Here is a 17,872-nt window from a genome sequence, read left to right as displayed (position 1 = left end):
TGAGTCGGTTAATGTGAGACTTACATGGGATTCACTAGTTACCAGTATCGCTTAGTAACCTGGGTTAGAAGGCTCATCCAGCAAGCTGCATCACCAGGTAATGTAAACGATCGGTTGTGAAGCTCCCCTCACGGCCGTTGAGAGAGAGTCTTGTGATATTTCAGGCGAGTTTGAGGTTTCAGAGCTTAGCAGCCAGATCCCATAGAGGCAGGGGACTATTGTGAGCATTCAATGAACGGAGGCTGAAATGGTGTAAAAGACATGCATTTATTCCTAACTAACACTACAAACTAACATAAGACAGACATTACACTTAACACAAACAATAAACACGAAATAACGGAATAGTACCAGACAGAATGTAACATGAAAATGCAGTGACCAGATTTAAAATGGGTAACCTTAAAAGGGAAATACTGTTCTGCAAAGCAAGCACAGTTTGTGGAAATACGACCCTAAAGTCATAAAGCAGGCTAACAGAACTGCTTAGGTTGTTAGAATGAAAGGAAGCTGGTTTACTTGTTTGCAGAGTGGAGGGAGTCTTGGCAGTAGGTTGCAGAGGTGATGAGCTGAGGGAATGGTAGCACCCAAGAAGGCGCGGCGTCTGGAGCGGTTGTTGGAGTGGAGCCCCTTGGATTCTCTCTCCTTGAGAAGCTTTAAGGTGAAAGGCTCTGTCTTGGTTGCAGTTCTCTGTTGGGTAGCAGGCCTTCACCGGCAGGCTTCAGGAGGGCTTCTCACGGGCTGGCTCTTCTCCGGGGCTTCTCTTCTCCTCCCTCTGCGGGCTGATGTTCTCCTCTGCTCCTCTCTCTTCTTCCCCTGCTCTGTGCTGAGGTGCCATGTTTTATGGTCTAAAGTTCATGAATAGGGGGTGATCAGGAATTTGACACCTGAAGCAATGGCTGACCATCTAGTTGGCAGGCTTTCAGTCCTTTTGGTATTTATGACTAGACTGGTACCACTTTACCGATGATTTTCATTAAACTGGTGTAACCTTTGATACATACAGTTTCATGGCAACCACTGACCAGATTTGGAATCAGGAGTGATTTTCCATCAGATTAACACCAAACATGCCATACCAGCCTGGCGGGTCACACCTCATACCATCTGTATTAATTAATTAATCATTTCTGATATTATGTATGTTAATAAATCCCATCCGTATACATCAACAGAGGTTGCTACTTTGGATCATTTGTACAGACATTACATTACATATTCACATTTAAACAGCACATCTTACCCTTAGATAGACGTGGCCCGTTAGTTTGTGGGTAATACCAATTTAAATTGCACATCTGGGAACAACATATTTTGGTTGGTGTGGCTTATCCCAATGACCTGCTCTCCAGAATTGTTAATAAACACATTAACTCAGTCTTTTAATGCAGAATAGTAGAGGACAAAGAAGTGCAAACGGACCACAAAGATCAGATAAGGGCCACAGAGGAATGTGGGAAAGGGGGGGTTGTTAAACAAAGAAAGAAAGAACCTCTGATAGTTAGGAGCCACACTAAGATACCCCCCTTTTGTATCTAGGCCAGCGAGTACCTCTCATACCAGACTAGGCCTTGTCTCAGGCAGCCTGGAATCTCAGCCCTGCCGTATGTGCGTGTGTGATACTACACCATATTTGACTTTAGTGATCTTGGAAGATTCATTGTTCACGTGACAAACTGATAATGATCAGTTAAACAGGAGTCAAACCAAGAGAGGGCTGTCTCCTTAATGCCAACCACAGATTCTAGCCGCTCCAAGAGGATATTATGGTTCACAGTATCGAATGCTGCAGTTAAGTCTAGTAATACCAACACAGACATACAGCCACTGTCAGAAGCCATAAGCAAATCATTCACTACTTTGCCTGAAGCTGTTTTCTGTGCTGTGGTTTGGTCTAAAGCCAGACTGATATAATTCATTAGCATTATTTTTCTGTAGGAAAGAAGACAGCTGGCGAGCAACAGCTTTTCCAGGATATTTGAAATGAACGGAAGATTTGAGATTGATTTATAATTTCCTAAATCACTAGGTTCAAGATTTTCAAGGTTTCTTTAGAACAGGTCTAATAACAGCTAGTTTAAGAGGTTTTGGATCGATATCCAAGCTTAAGAGACGAGTCTAACACATTTAACAGGGTGGTGCTAATCAGTGGTCGAATCTCCTTCAGGAATTTTGTAGGAATTGGGTCTAAGAGGCTAGTAGAGGATTTGCAGGAGGAAACTAAAGCGCAAAAGTTCTGATTGTTTTATAAGAAGGAAAAATTCAAAAGTGTCATTATCAGTACGAATAGGACTAACAGGAGGCTGGCAGCTGTATGTAACTACAGACGTGCACTGGATGGTCTGTCTAATCTTTATTTTACCATTACAAATGTAATAAAGTCTTCACTCATAAAAGCTTGTGAGACTTGTGAGTTTAATGTTGAAGAATTCTGTGTTAACCTAGACAGAGATTCAAATAGGAATTTATTTTTGTTCTCTTCCATGAGTCTGGAGAGGTACACAGACCTCACAGTCTGTACTTAGAGAGGCTCCTTCCTGGTAGATCTGAAACTTCTAGTTTAGTTGAGCCCCATTTGCGCTCTAGCTTGCGTGATGCCTGTTTAAGTTACGCGTATGATCAGAACACCAGGGGGCAGGTTTCTTATCTCTATGCTTTATCTTCTTAAGTGGAGCTACAAGATCTAGGTGCTGCGAAGCGATTTCTCCATGTGCACAGTTACCCGTTCAAGTTCATTTTCACACAGGGCTTCAGATGTAAGGCTGAAGGACTGTGGAAGTTGGCGGAGTGTTAACACGCACCGGTCACAGGGATCACATCTACAACGGGCCCAGAATGCCGCTGGCGGGAGTGTTAACAGGCACCAGTCACAGGGATCACATCTACAACGGGTCCAGAATGCCGCTGGCGGAGTGTTAACACACACCGGTCACAGGGATCACATCTACAACGGGTCCAGAATGCCGCTGGCGGAGTGTTAACACACACCGGTCACAGGGATCACATCTACAACGGGCCTAGAATGCTGCTGGCGGAGTGTTAACACGCACCAGTCACAGGGATCACATCTACAACGGGCCCAGAATGCCGCCGGCGGAGTGTTAACACGCACCAGTCACAGGGATCACATCTACAACGGGCCCAGAATGCCGCTGGCGGGAGTGGTTAACACGCACCGGTCACAGGGATCACATCTACAACGGCCCAGAATGCCGCTGGCGGAGTGTTAACACGCACCGGTCACAGGGAATCACATCTACAACGAACCCAGAATGCCGCTGGCGGAGTGGGTTAACACGCACCAGTCACAGGGATCACATCTACAACGGGCCCCAGAATGCCGCTGGCGGAGTGTTAACACGCACCAGTCACAGGGATCACATCTACAACGGGCCCAGAATGCCGCTGCGGAGTGTTAACACGCACCGGTCACGGGGATCACATCTACAACGGGCCCAGAATGCCGCTGGCGGAGTGTTAACACGCACCGGTCACAGGGATCACATCTACAACGGGCCCAGAATGCCGCTGGCGGAGTGTTAACACGCACCAGTCACAGGGATCACATCTACAACGGGCCCAGAATGCCGCTGGCGGAGTGTTAACACGCACCAGTCACAGGGATCACATCACACCTGATCTCACATCCATGCACTGGCTTCCTGTGGCTTCTAGGATTGATTTTAAAGTTCATTTGCTAATTTGTAAATATTTTCGTGGTTTAGCTCTGTCCTGCCTCAGTAACATGATTCTAAGGTATGTCCCAGGCAGATCAGTCAGATCATCCGGCAGTAATTTACTGATTATTCCTAAAACCCGGGCTGAGGAGGGAGGGGCAGCTTTAGTCACTATGGGCCCAAACTCTGGAACTCTCTCCCAGAAAACCTGAGAGCTACTGAATGTCTCAGTACTTTCAAAACTAGGCTGAAAATGCATCTTTTCACCACCGCATATAATAATCTATGATAATCAGTTTTATTATTTTGCACTTTTATTATTATCTGTGGGGTGGCATGGTGGGTGCAGTGGTTAGCACTGTTGCCTCACACCTCTGGGACCCAGGTTCGAGTCTCCGCCTGGGTCACATGTGTGTGGAGTTTGCATGTTCTCCCCATGTCGTCGTGGGGTTTCCTCTGGGTACTCCGGTTTCCCCCCACAGCCCAAAAACATGCTGAGGCTAATTGGAGTTGCTAAATTGCCCGTAGGTGTGCATGTGTGAGTAAATGGTGTGTGAGTGTGCTCTGCGATGGGCTGGCCCCCCATCCTGGGTTGTTCCCTGCCTCGTGCCCATTGCTTCCGGGATAGGCTCCGGACCCCACCGCGACCCAGTAGGATAAGCGGTTTGGAAAATGGATGGATGGATGGATTGATTATTATCTGTAATTGTGTGTGTGGGGTTGGGTCGCTCCCCCCAGAAAACATAGTGGCTAGAGGCCCCTATGAGGGAGGGGCCCCTAAAGAAAACATGGGTGGTTAAAGTTCTTTATGATGGTATTTTTTTATTTTCTATTAAATTTTTAAAAACATTTTTACTCTATTTTTATTTCTTTTGCGCTTATTGTTATTTATTCTGAGCTTATTTGAATTTCTTTGTTTTTCTTCTTTTTAAATGTTTACAAAACACTTTATAAACACTGTGGTTAAAACATGCTATATAAATAATGATTGAGTGATTGATTCAGATAGATAGATGAGAGAGAGAGAGGGGGGGGGGGGGGGGGGGGGGGGGGGGTCAGGGACACACTTAAAGCCGTGCCTGAGACTCAGACACGAAAAACTGAGTTGGGAAGCTCAAAATTCCCACCAGAAAGCTGCACTTGAATGGCTGACATTCTGGCTGCTGACTCAGAGATAGAAGTTAGTGATGTGACAATACTGAACTTACAAGAATGGCGAACGCATGGTTACTGCAAGGGACAATGCTTGTGAAATTCTGCGCAATGTTTCTTTTTAACTGCTTCAGAATCTTAGGCTAGAAAGCTGAACTGAAAGCAAATCATGAATCTTTCTGTTATCTTGCTTTGTATGTAGCCTAAGCGCGTTTCCTCAGCAAAGACGATAATTGCCGGTTAGTCACTGTCAGATATTGATACCGGGATACTTGTCTGATTACGCTCATTACCGATAATATCGTCATATCACCCAGACGTAATTGGTGATTTGACATGTTCCCAGGTATAACAATACAGGGAGAAAAAGGATTTTACTCATGGGATCAGGAATCCAAGTGCCAGTTGCTGCTGCATTAGCTGCTGGGAATGTTCACATCTCCTCCTTTCAGTGATACGTGTCGAGTGTAGGGACACCTGGCAGAAAGATGGCTAAGGACTGCACTGGAAGCACTGGTCTGACTGTTATGGGAGGGTTCACGTCCATCTTGCTGTTGATATATTCCTATATATTCTGTGATTTTTGACTGTAGCTTCTACTTAATGTTTTTACCTCTAGTTTTGAGCAAAGATACACTGAGTCATAAATAGTGATCATATGACTGCAGCAGATTGTCAGGACACACTGAAAACTCTGCAGACTATAATTCATTTTGAAGTGTAAGCTGTGCTGCTAATTATACTGAAAACAAATGCTTATTGTAATGCTTTGTATTTTACTAATGTGTAGGATGTGTATATGTCTGTGTCTTAAAGTGTTTTCTGTTTCAGGCTGAACAGCTGTGATCTCATAGATAAACACTGTGAAGTGCTGTCTTCAGCTCTAAGATCAAACTCTTCCCCCCTGAGAGAGCTGGACCTGAGTGACAATGACCTGAAGGATTCAGGAGTGAAGCTGCTCTCTGCTGCACTGGGGGATTTACACTGTAAACTGAAGATACTGAGGTCAGTATTACTGGGTATCCCACACTGTAAACTGGGGGTAATGAGGTCAGAATTACTGGGTATTCCACAAAGTAAACTGGGAATACTGAGGTCAGTATTACTGGGTATTCCACACTTTAAACTGGGAATACTGAGGCCAGTATTACTGGGTATTCCACACTGTACGCTGGAGATACTGAGGTCAGTATTACTGGGTATTCCACACTATACGGATGAGATACTGAGGTCTGTATTTATTAAATAATTGCAATGGTGAGGTGATATTATTTATTGGGGAGTTTCTGTTTCTCTCTCTCTGCAGGCTGTCAGGCTGTAGAGTCACAGAAGAAGGCTGTTCTTCCCTGGCTTCAGCTCTGAGGTCAAACCCCTCACACCTGAGAGAGCTGGATCTGAGCTACAATCACCCAGGAGACTCAGGAGTGAAGCTGCTCTCTGCTGTACTGGAGGATCCCAGCTGTAAACTGGAGAAGCTGCAGTGAGTACAGAGTGTGTGTCTGACACGTTACAGATACTTATGCATGTATGTGAAGAAGAGGCACCAATAAATAAATGGATACAGCAGTACTATGTCATTCTGCTTCTCCTATAGTGTGGATCACGGTGGAGAGTGCAGGACCAGAGCAGGCTTACAGAAATGTAAGTGTCTTTGCATGTTTTTATTAATAATACCATTAATACTATGTTATGGTTGTATTCACACAATTGTTGTGATGAGTGTGGCTTTTTGCACTGTGTGTAGATGGATTTCCATATTTGTGTTTAGGTGAGTTTCATGCCATTTTAGACAAACATCCAAACAAGAAACAAAAAATCAAAATCATCACCAAAAACACTATCAATTCATTTAATCGTTTTTAAAAATATTTTTTACAAATGGTTTACAGCTGCTTGTATTATCTTCCTGTTTGTGTGGGAGTGTAGGATGGTTAAATATCCACGGTGCTAAAAGAAATTAGCGCCCGGGACGCAATGGATGTGCGGCGGAAAATATCAAATTTCATTTCGGCGCCCATGTTAACAGATTAGAGCGGCCGCGTGCGTGCGCGAGATGCGGGGCTCACGCCTCGCGGCAGCGGCGCAGCATCTACAGTCACGCGCGCGGTAAGCGGTTCTCTATGGAAACGTATTGCATTCATCTGGGAAAAAAAAATCAATTCTTTTTTTCCAAATTAACGTAATAATCATCCTGTTTTTTCCGAATTAATGTGATAATAATCTCGTTTTTCTGAACAATATTTTTCTGATTTGGTTAATTAATCCCCTCCCGGAGCTGAGACCTGAGGGGTTTGCGTGTTCCAATGATCCCAGGAGCTACGTTGCCTGGGGCTTTATGCCCCTAATAGGGTCACCCAAGGCAAACAGGTCCTGGGTGAGGACCCAGACAAAGTACGGCTCAAAAGACCCCTTATGATGTACAAAAACATGGGCACACATTTTCCCCCGCCCGGACGCGGGTCACCGGGGCCCCCTCCCGGAGCCAGGCCTGGGACATGGAATGTGACCTCTCTGTTGGGGAAGGAGCCTGAGCTGGTGCGCGAGGCTGTGAGGTTCCGACTAGATGTAGCTGGGCTCAACTCGACACACGGCTTGGGCTCTGGAACCAGTCTCCTCGAAGGGGGTTGTCACTTAGTCGTGTATTCCGCCCTGCTTGACACTGCAGTGTTTCTCCCAGATCATTAGATACAGTATGACATACTTCAGGGAAATAAGCCTATGCATGTGAAATGCATTCAGACTGGCTTTGCTGTGACTAAAGACCATTTCAGACAATTGCTGCAAATACTGGATCCTCATGGAGCGTAACTCCGGCGCCGGAATTATCATTTGTATCAGAATCCAGGTCCAAACTTTTATTAAATATCACTTTAAATATGTAATAATATTACTTAAACGCGTCGGCTTTAGCGGTTAGAAGGAAATACACTGCCTTTAGTATTGATCTCTGGTGCCGTTTTGTGGTAAATATGCTTGTGATGAATATGTATGATGAATGTCGCTGCTTTGTAATTTTATTTACCTGTAATTAAGCTGTTAGTTTAGCTCGCCCCGCATTTTGGTGGCTCTTCCCTCCGACATTTCCTGAGCTGTTTCATAAACTTCAGTTCCTGCTTTGTTAGGGTAAGCTGTGCTGCTTTTATATCGTACAGAAACATAAAGTACAGGCTGCGTGATGGGAATAATAATTCTTCCTCCTGTCTACAGATTCCTGCCAGCTGACACTGGACCCCAACACAGCAAACAGATACCTGTCTCTGTCAGGGGGGAACAGGAAGGTGACATGGGGGGCAGAGCAGCCATATCCTGATCATCCAGAAAGATTTGACATCTGCCCCCAAGTTCTGTGCAGAGAGTGTCTGACTGGCCGCTGTTACTGGGAGGCTGAGTGGGATGGAGATTTAGCCTGGATAGGAGTGACTTATAAAGGAATCAAGAGGAAAGGAGGGAGGGACTGTCTGCTTGGATACAATAACAAGTCATGGTGTCTGTGCTGTAATTCTGACAGTTACTCAGTCTGGCACAATAATAAACAGACTCGCATACCCATACAACCCTCAGGCTCCCGCAAAGTAGGAGTGTATCTGGACTGGGGGGCTGGTGCTCTGTCCTTCTACAGAGTCTCCTCTGATGGACTGACCCCCCTGCACAGATTCACCTCCTCATTCACTGAGTCCCTCTATCCAGGGGTTTATGTTTTTAACTCCTCAGTGTCACTGTGTTGCTGGTTCTCCTGGCAAAAAGGTCAAATCTCTGCTTTTTAACCTTTATAATCCTAAGATATTACCTGGTACCTTGGGCGGAGCTTAATTCTCCGCTTCTGACGTCATAAGAGGAAGTGGCTTATCCTTGATTCTGATTGGTCGAGGGTTTATGCCCATATATGGTATCAATACATGCTTATGCCACATGCTGCCGATAGGGGGCGATATGGTTTTGGGAGATTGCCGTTATGTCCATATATGGTATCAATACATGCTTATGCCACGTGTTGCCGATAGGGTGGTTTGGGAGATTAAACTTTAATAGAATAAAAATACATTACATGTATTTTATTAATGTGCTTTATTTAAATTACGTTTTTAAGGAATAATAAAACATAGAGCAGGATGAAGGCAAGCTAGCGCATACACGTTCAGCGGGGGCGTCCGTCCGGCCCGTAGCCGCGTGTTGTTAGTAAGCCCCGCGGCGTATTTTAAAAGAAGGCACCAAAAGAGGAAAATCCTTAGTGTTATTTTAAAAGAAAAGCAGTGTGAATTTAAACAAACATGCCCGAAAGAAGCAGCAGAAGAGCACATTTAAACAAGTGCAAGCGAAACCTATGAACATACAGCCCCGTCGTTTTAAAAGAAGCGAGCATTCATTACATTTAACCAACACGAAAGACTTTAGTTATATTTGCCAGGTTTGAGAAAGCATGTCAGCGGCAAACTTTTAGAAGAAACAGGACGAAACGATCTCGGAGACCCGCCACATGCGACTACTCTGTTTGAACAACGCGGGTCGGAATGAACGATCGCTAGTCCGGCGTTTGGCGCATGCGCACACACGCCGACGCCCCTTTCAAAATGGCTACGCCGGCGGAGCGCCTGTTTTAGCAAATAAAACCCCTATAACCGTAATGCTTTTAAGGAATGAAGCACTTTTCTGTCAATGTGAATAATAAAGTAAAGCGCTCTGAGCATTTGCGATAGCAATAATCAGGAAATAACGCGGTTAATTCTTGTTTAAACGAAGGCATGCTCTCACTCTCGTGTGGCGCACGCGCGTAGATCCACACAGCGTTTCCTTTATTGAGCCAGCTCGTTGCGTGAAGCAGCTGTCAAATGGCTACCAGCGGAAATTGTTGTCGTGATGCGAACCGTTGGCCTGGATTGTGAGAAGCATGCCGCCATTCTGGCAGAATGCACACCAATTCTATATTTTATATGCTTATTTGTAAATAGTGTAAAATAATCTATTTCTAATTTAAATAAAAGTCGATCTCTAACACAACACCCCCCGGATTGCTTAGCTACATTTAGCTAAATTTATCTACGTATGGTTAATCAAAAGGTATAACCAGAACTTGAAAAGATGTATGACAACACATGCTGATCTTTTATTTCAAATAAGCCTCTTTAACCTCATCGTTTTTAAGCAATGAAACTCTTTTCGGCTAATGTGTTATTTAAAATAAAACATCTTAAGCATTTCGACAACAAGAATCAAGGAATAACGCTGGCGATCCTTGTTAAAATAACTCTCCATGTCGCGCTTGTGCGTGCAGCCACGATACCCACACACCACTGTCTTTTATTGAAAACAGCTGAGGCAAGTCGTTTTCGGAACTTTAAAGTGTGTATACAATAAGTAAACGTGTGTAAAAGAAGTATAAAACGTGTTATAAAGCACATAGCCAACATTAATTAAAGAATTTAAGCATAATAGCCCAGACGTAGCACGGCCTATAGCCGGCAGAAAGAGAGCTTCTGTAGTTTGTATACCTTTAAACATTAACAAAAAACAGTTAATGTCTTTTCTTTATAATTTACAAGTCTATTTCTGTCTGTTTTTCGCGATAAGTTAGTAAACGACTAAGTTAGGGTGCTTTGGGGTTTGGTCACACATTGCGATCAGCAACCTAAAGTTAAACTCTAAAGCCCCCCGACCTCCGGGGTGTGTGTGTGTTTGTGTGCATGCGCGTGAATAAACATTTACTCAGATTGACTTGAATTTTGTAGGGCTCCTTGTAGTGTTCAGAAAGGTGCTCGATCAAGCAAAGTTTCTGCCAGACGTGCTCCAGTCACCTAAGGCTGATCTTAGCAAAGCAGCCGACCTCACTGACACCCTCAGACAGACCTTTGGAGAACATCGCAAAGAGGACAGCTTTACTGCGCTGTGGGTACAGTGACTGAAACATGCAGTGATCGCCGCATTCCTGCCACTGTCAAACCAAAAAGAACCAAACACACCTCAAGCAGACCACATGATAGTCAGTCACATCTACACCTGGACAGCAAAGACATGTTAACAGCAAAGACGCCTTCAGAAAAGGAGCATTTATTCCCAGCATGGAGTCCATGATGAGGGAGATGGACAGGTGCTTCTCAAACTCCAGCTGTAACCTAATGAGCGGCATACAAGCACTAAGCCATCAGACAGCGACTCTTAAAGGAAAAGTTGCTTTTGTTAGTGGCTCAGGCAGGTGGCTCTGATCTGCAAGGCTTGGAAAGTGAGATACAGCAGATATAAAGACTGGAAAGAAACAGAGCAGATAGTAAAGTGAAGCCATGCAGTCTGACAGAGTCAGTGAGGATCCTGGCTCCTTTAAGGTCGTCTTCTTTGGACTTTATCCTCTGTGTCAGATTGCTGTTGTTTTGCCAGTGAGGACTGCAGGCTGTAAGCGCAGCTTTTCAGCGGTGAAACTTGTAAAAAATCACCAGCGATCAGCCTTGGCAGATGAGCGTCTGTGGAATCTAGCTGATCTCAGCACTGAGAACCAGCCTGCAAAAGCACTTAATTTAGGTGTTTGTGAAACGTTCTGTTGCTCAGCACAACATTCGTCGCCTTAACATCTGCTGACACAAGAGTTTCTCTTTTTTGATCAGTGTGTATCGGGTTTCACTGGGAGTCAGACTCCTACACAGACATGTACATCACTGGTCTGTATTCTCCATCTGGCTGCCTCTGCATTAGCCCTCCTCCAAGGCTGTATGACGATGCATCTGCTGACACAGGAGTTTCTCTCTTTTGATCAGTGCGTATCAGGTTTCACTGGGAGTCAGACTCCTACACAGACATGTACATCACTGGTCTGTATTCTCCATCTGGCTGCCTCTGCATTAGCCCTCCTCCAAGGCTGTATGACGATGCATCTGCTGACACAGGAGTTTCTCTCTTTTGATCAGTGTGTATCGGGTTTCACTGGGAGTCAGACTCCTACACAGACATGTACATCACTGGTCTGTATTCTCCATCTGGCTGCCTCTGCATTAGCCCTCCTCCAAGGCTGTATGACGATGCATCTGCTGACACAGGAGTTTCTCTCTTTTGATCAGTGCGTATCAGGTTTCACTGGGAGTCAGACTCCTACACAGACATGTACATCACTGGTCTGTATTCTCCATCTGGCTGCCTCTGCATTAGCCCTCCTCCAAGGCTGTATGACGATGCATCTGCTGACACAGGAGTTTCTCTCTTTTGATCAGTGTGTATCGGGTTTCACTGGGAGTCAGACTCCTACACAGACATGTACATCACTGGTCTGTATTCTCCATCTGGCTGCCTCTGCATTAGCCCTCCTCCAAGGCTGTATGACGATGCATCTGCTGACACGGGAGTTTCTCTCTTTGCACTGTACTGTGCTAAATGGCTGGGAGGCTCAGTTCTTTCTTCACTTCCTCTTTTGTTGAATGTCCCATGTCCAGATATTGTCAGTTTTCAATAGGTGTCACCAAGGCTTGTGAGAGGGGGCAGGCAGGGAGAAAACCTGCCAATTGGGGATTCACCATCCCCACGATGGGTCTCACTCCTTCAGTACTCTGAGGTTTGGGCATGTTGATAACGGCTTTAATGCTGTCGGGATTCACCTCAGTTCCTTATTTTATGTCCCAGGAACTTCACTTCATTCACTCTAAACTCACAGTGTTTATTTAGAGTGAGGTCTGCATTCTCAAACTTCTGGGGAACTTTGCATAGATGGACTGCATTTATATAGCACTTTTCTACTCCTACGAATACTCAAATCGATTTACATTTTATGCCTCACATTCACCCATTCATACACACATTCATACACCGGTAGCGGAGGCTGCCATGCAAGGTGCCAACCTGCTCACCGGGAACAATTTGGGGTTCAGCGTCTTGCTCAAGGACACTTTGATGGGGTCAGGAGGAGCCAGGACTCGAACCTGCAACCCTCCAATTGCTGAAAGAAAGCGCTACCTCCTGCACCACCATCTTGCCCACCGTCATGCTCCCTCTGGTCTTTGCCAATTACCAAAATGTCATCGGTATAGCACATTGTTCTAGGTGTGCCTGAAACAATCTGAGAGATTCTCAGCTGGAAGTGCTTGAGTGCTGAGGAGATCCCAAAAGGCAGTCTGTTAAAACGGTACCTGCTGAAGGAGAGTAATGAAGGTCATCAAGGGCTGGGAGTCTTTATATGAGGGTATCTGCCAGAATCCCGATCAGGCATCCCATTTGGAGATCGCTACTGCCCCGTCCAGTTTGGCAAGTGCGTCATCCACAGCTGGGAGTATGTGCCTCTTTCAGCAGACACTTCCATTGAGTCTTGTTAGGTCCACACAGATCCTAATATGTGGCAGAGTGGGCTAAGCCTCGGAAGATCGGAAGGTTGCTCGATCAAGCCTGGCTTTGGCGGAATAGCCACATGTCTCTGGGCCCTTGAGCAGAGCCCTTAACTCCCAGCTCCATAGGTGCCACTGCAGGTGGCTGCCCTTTGCTGCCAAGCTGACTCTCACCTCCATGTGTACAGAGCTCCATGTCCAGGGGCTGACAGTGCATATGGTGTTGCCACCTCAGCTAACGCTATATTATAATACAACTTACTGCTGATTCACCTGCCTGTTGATTTTGGCTGTTAAAATTTGCTCTCTCATATATTATAATGTGTTTAATAATAAAATACTCAGCCAGGGCTTTTGTCTCTGCAAACTATTTCTGTTCGTCAGACAAAACCAGCGTGTCATTGCTTTTCTCCCCAGTCATGTACATCAGCGAGTTGAATGGTCTTCCTCAGTCTTTTCAGATATTCCTGAAGCTCCTCGAAATCACTCAAAGCATCGTAGGCACTAAGTCCAGCTGCTTGGCCTGTCAAAATTGAAGCTTCCTGGTGGTTCTACTGAAAATATCTGCTCCACCTCTCATGTTATTGTCTTTCCTCCCCTCTTGGAAACGCATATGTAAGCTGGCCAGCTCCCTCACTTACTGTAGCAGGCCCTAGTATTGCCAGATCCTCTGTATTTCCTCTGACCTTCATACTAATGTTGGTTTTCTACTCACGGGCTCCTGCTGCCAAGCTTCTGACTCCATGTATAATATTCTGCTGTGAATCTTAGAATTTCCAACAGACCACGACCACAGATGCATTCAGACTCAGTCTTTTACTTCTGTATCCTCTCCTTTTCCTGTATCTCCCCTTACCCAATGCTTTAGTGCCCCCTAGTGTCCTGACGTGCTTCTGTTATAACATGCATTCAGACTCAGCCTTTTACTTCTGTATCCTCTCCTTTTCCTGTATCTCCCCTTACTCAATGCTTTAGTGCCCCCTAGTGTCCTGACATGGTTCTGTTATAACACTTGGTGGTGGTTATAATCCCCGCCCAGGCTGGCAACAGAATAATTCAGCCCTGTCATTTTTATGTCTTTTGTAAATATAAAACTTACCAAAGAATAGTGTCAGAATGACAGGATGCACCTCAAGTGTCTATTTTCTACTGTCTCATTGAGCTGAAAGAATCACCCACATAATATGAGGACAAAATTTATTTGAAACCAGTTAAAAAGTATCACTGTCAACACCAATCTGTATGGCAGGTACCTTTACAGAAATGCAACATGAAAAACCCAAAAATACCCATATAACGTTATGTTATAATCATAATAATATATAATATATAATGTTAAAATGAAGAAATGCCCAAACACTACTGCTCAAAAGTTTGGAATCCATGAGAAAAGTTTATGTTTTTAAAATATTACATTTTCCACACCCAGAATTAAATTAATTGGAAACAGTCTAGATGCTGTTAATGTAAATGACTATTATAACTGGAAGTGACTGTGTGTAATGCAGAAGCTAGATAAGTGCGATGGCTGATTCACACCACTGGGGGCACTATGCTGACATGATTGGTCACTTGAGTTAATTAGTCAAAAGGGAAGCTATTTCTAAACAATAATCAGCTAATCAGTGAGTGTGTGTGTGTGTGTGTGTGTAGATGGGTGGGTGGGGGGTTGTTGGTGGTAAAATTAGCCAAGGGGGGTGGCTGATTTAATACATTTGACTGTTGTGGGAGGGGTCCCTGACTTTGGCACGACTCCAGGCTACAGCATCAGAGTCTCTAGCCAGAAGAGCAGATGCCTGTCTGGTCCTCAGCCGGCAGCTTTATTAAACAGTCCATGAGATGAACAGAAATTTGAATGAAAATACCCACAAAAAATGTCGGCTAAATGACTCCTGTCAAACAGCATCTGTGTGTCAGACTCACAGCGACAAACTGGGCTATTAATAAATACAGGTCCCTCGTGTTATCAGACTGTGTTTGCCCCGGTCCCTCTCGGCCACATAGCTCAGCATGTTGAGCATGCGGTTGTATATGAACCTTTCTGTCCCGTGTTTGAATCCCACTTCCTCTGTTTTTGTATTTTACTCCCTAGTGTTTCATTTATGTGAGTTTTTCTAGTTCCTGTGTCTGGTGATTTTGTATTTGGTTTTGGTTAAATTCTTTGTGCCTGTGCTTGTGTTCCTACCTGTCTGTTACACCCCAGTCTTAGTTCCTGTGTCTGGTGATTTTGTATTTGGTTCTGGTTAAATTCTTTGTGCCCGTGCTTGTGTTCCTACCTGTATGTTACTCCCTAGTCTTAGTTCCTGTGTCTGGTGATTTTGTATTTGGTTCTGGTTAAATTCTTTGTGCCCGTGCTTGTGTTCCTACCTGTCTGTTACTCCCCAGTCTTAGTTCCTGTTTCCCTGTTTCCTTGGTTAGTTCTCAGTTTCCCTCTTCAGTTCCCTGAGTTAATTAGTTCCACCTGTTGCCTGTTCTTGTACCTGCCCTTGTGTGTTTCCCTGATTGCTCGTTGTCCTGCACCTTCCCCTATTGGTTAATTGTCCGTTTCACTCCTGCTTGTCATCACCCTGTTCAGTTTTTGTATTTAAGTTCCTGCCTGAGTTTTAGTTCCTAGTGCTTCATTGTTTGTGATTAGTATGGTTCTGTTGATTGTGAATGTTCTCATTCTGTTACATGTATCTTCTGCTTACCTGCCTGCTTGTGATTAGTATGATTCTGTTGATTGTGAATGTTCTCATTCTGTTACATGTATCTCCTGCTTACCCGCCTGCTTGTGATTAGTATGATTCTGTTGACTGTGAATGTTCTCATTCTGTTACATGTATCTTCTGCTTACCCGCCTGCTTGTGATTAGTATGATTCTGTTACATGTATCTCCTGCTTACCCGCCTGCTTGTGATTAGTATGATTCTGTTGACTGTGAATGTTCTCATTCTGTTACATGTATCTCCTGCTTACCCGCCTGCTTGTGATTAGTATGATTCTGTTGACTGTGAATGTTCTCATTCTGTTACATGTATCTTCTGCTTACCTGCCTGCTTGTGATTAGTATGATTCTGTTGACTGTGAATGTTCTCATTCTGTTACATGTATCTTCTGCTTACCTGCCTGCTTGTGATTAGTATGATTCTGTTGATTGTGAATGTTCTCATTCTGTTACATGTATCTCCTGCTTACCCGCCTGCTTGTGATTAGTATGATTCTGTTGACTGTGAATGTTCTCATTCTGTTACATGTATCTTCTGCTTACCTGCCTGCTTGTGATTAGTATGATTCTGTTGACTGTGAATGTTCTCATTCTGTTACATGTATCTTCTGCTTACCTGCCTGCTTGTGATTAGTATGATTCTGTTGATTGTGAATGTTCTCATTCTGTTACATGTATCTCCTGCTTACCCGCCTGCTTGTGATTAGTATGATTCTGTTGACTGTGAATGTTCTCATTCTGTTACATGTATCTTCTGCTTACCCGCCTGCTTGTGATTAGTATGATTCTGTTACATGTATCTTCTGCTTACCCGCCTGCTTATGTAGTTCTTGATTATTTTCATGTGTTGCTTTCCCACTTCACAACAGGAACTGTGATGTTTATGCTTAGAAAGCCAGAAGACACAAAAAGCATGTAGGATAAACTTCATACGAAATTACACCACGATCCCAAAACTCTCAACCTCCCACAGTCTCTCGACCTCCACAGACTAAAACTGATGTCACGTTATTCTAAGTGCTTGACATTACATGTCAAGCACCCCTACTGGCTGGCTGCAGGACCATTATTAGCTCTACCCATCCCCATGTGTTTCAGTGGTAAAAGAGGCGATTCTCCACATCACTTTCAGGTGTTTCCTTCTACAGTCTCTAATTCGAACAGTTAGTTTGACTCTATTGTCTACTGCACGGACCCAGGCTCCAAATTTGACAACATGGCTGAGGGTTTGCTTCACTTCCTAAGAACAGAAGGCAGTGCAGACAAGTGTCCATGTTTTATACAGTCGATGGGTCAAAGTATATTCACAGACAAAAGAGGCTCACACTGAAACATAACAGAACAGAGTTATAACTTTCTGTTTAAATTTCTCAAAGCAAAGGAAAGCTTAATTTATCATTAAACTTTGGAAATATAATATTCTAAATGTCCCAGACTGTTTAATATATGGAGTTTGCATGTTCTCCCCATGTCGTCGTGGGGTTTCCTCCGGGTACTCCGGGTTCCCCCCACAGTCCAAAAACATTCTGAGGCTAATTGGACTTGCTAAATTGCCCATAGGTGTGCATGTGTGAGTGAATGGTGTGTGAGTGTGTCCTGCGATGGGCTGGCCCCCCATCCTGGGTTGTTCCCAGCCTCGTGCCCATTGCTTCCAGGATAGGCTCCGGACCCCCCGCGACCCAGTAGGATAAGCGGTTTGGAAAATGGATGGATGTTTAATATATTGATCACTTTAAACTGGTATTTCTGATGTACGTCACACCCAGGGTGAACCCCTGCCCTGTGCAGGCTGGGATGGGCCCAGGCTCCCCTGCAACAATGACCCGCATGTGGATGGATGGATACTGTATGTACATTAGTCAGCCACATATGTTGTACGGCTTTGTTTTCCAGACAGTCTGGGCTACTCAGATATGTCATAATCTGATGTGTAAATGCTGACAGTCTTGATGTCATCCTTCTTATCAGGAAATACTACTTGTGCATATAGATATTTCCTAATTTTTAGTCTCATCTAATATAAAAATTGGCAGGCAGTACAAATA

General features: G+C 44.4%; 1 pseudogene; it reads left to right on the top strand.

Moving 5' to 3' along the window:
• The window catches only part of LOC125722823 (NACHT, LRR and PYD domains-containing protein 12-like), a 164,518-nt pseudogene that overhangs the window by 74,366 nt on the left and 72,280 nt on the right, over positions 1-17,872 (top strand).

This window comes from Brienomyrus brachyistius, unplaced genomic scaffold, assembly GCF_023856365.1.
Source record: "Brienomyrus brachyistius isolate T26 unplaced genomic scaffold, BBRACH_0.4 scaffold42, whole genome shotgun sequence".
In the NCBI taxonomy this organism is placed as follows: Eukaryota; Metazoa; Chordata; class Actinopteri; order Osteoglossiformes; family Mormyridae; genus Brienomyrus; species Brienomyrus brachyistius.
This window is presented reverse-complemented; position numbering and strand designations above follow the sequence as displayed.